This window comes from Acomys russatus, chromosome 12, assembly GCF_903995435.1.
Source record: "Acomys russatus chromosome 12, mAcoRus1.1, whole genome shotgun sequence".
NCBI lineage: Eukaryota > Metazoa > Chordata > Mammalia > Rodentia > Muridae > Acomys > Acomys russatus.
In genome coordinates this window covers 1,976,430-1,977,637 of record NC_067148.1, presented here as the reverse complement: position 1 = coordinate 1,977,637, position 1,208 = coordinate 1,976,430, and the positions used below count along the sequence as shown (strand labels likewise).

Here is a 1,208-nt window from a genome sequence, read left to right as displayed (position 1 = left end):
GAAACACAATACGGTATCAAACATTCTATTGTTAAAGGAAACAACTAGCAAAAGCTCTTATCTACTCAATGGAATCAGTGCCTTGTGATGCAAACAAAACCCAAAAATATCCCAACCACTGTCAGTATTTTCAAAACCAGCATACAAAATTCTGTTTTCATTAAAACGCTATGTATTTCACACTAGTAATTCAGAAACCAAGATTCAGATTATATATAAAAGAAACAACAACAACAACACAAAAAAGACAAAACAAAACCAAAACCAAACCAAACCCCCCTCCCCTCAAAAAAAGGCGATGACAATCTGAGGACACTTCATTTTGCCTCTTTTGCCAGCACCAAGTCAGCTTCATCCGAGTCCTTCCATCTCACAAGAAACAGTAATTCTCCACTGCTGTCTGTGGCTCTGATTATTAGTTTAGGATCAAAACCTCTGGCAAAGCCCCTCGTTTGTCATAGCATCTCTTCTTCGATTTGCTGTCATCAGATAAAGATTTCCTTTTTGTACAGTCTTTTTCTTTACCAGCTTTTTGAGAATTAAGAAATGCTTCCATTACTCTGGATAATCTAAGTTTTCTTCTGGTTCCCAGGTATTATCAGCATCTATGAACCCCTTCCACTTCAGGAAATAGTCCACCTTTCCATTCACCACACAACAGCCCAGTACTTTTTCTACCACAAATTTTTAAGGCTCTGCCTCTTCAATTTTTTTACTCTTTCCATTCTGTTTCTTTCCCATTTTTTGCAATGAAGTTTTATTGGAGGCCATTTTTTTTTAAGTCGAAAACTTCAAGAGTTCACTGTTCAGATGCTCTGGACGATGGATCCTGCAGTGTCTCCTCGCTGAGGGTCTTGGCTCACCCACATCAGTGGGGAGGGGCATGGCGAGCTCAGCCGGGGAGAGTCGGGAGGCACTGTGTAATTAACTTTTGACTCAGGGTTTTTACTAAAAAGTCAGGGCTAGACTGGAACTCATTATGTAGCCCAGGCTGGCCTTGAATTCCTTGCTGCAACTTTTCAAGTGCTTGGAATTCAGATGTGTTTTACCAATGCCTGGTGGCATTATTTAGTTACTTGCTAATTTACATTTTCATTTAAAATATATCTTATTTACTTTTGAAAATTACATATACAAGTGCTGTACTTACATCATTTCTCCCTTTCTCTTCTTTTTCCAATTTTGTCATGTCCCCTTTCTCCACTCCT

General features: G+C 38.9%; 1 pseudogene; it reads right to left on the bottom strand.

Annotated features, from left to right (window-relative positions):
- Nucleotides 1–285: 285 nt before the first annotated feature.
- Nucleotides 286–771, bottom strand: LOC127196131 (chromobox protein homolog 3-like; annotated as a pseudogene).
- Nucleotides 772–1,208: the final 437 nt, after the last annotated feature.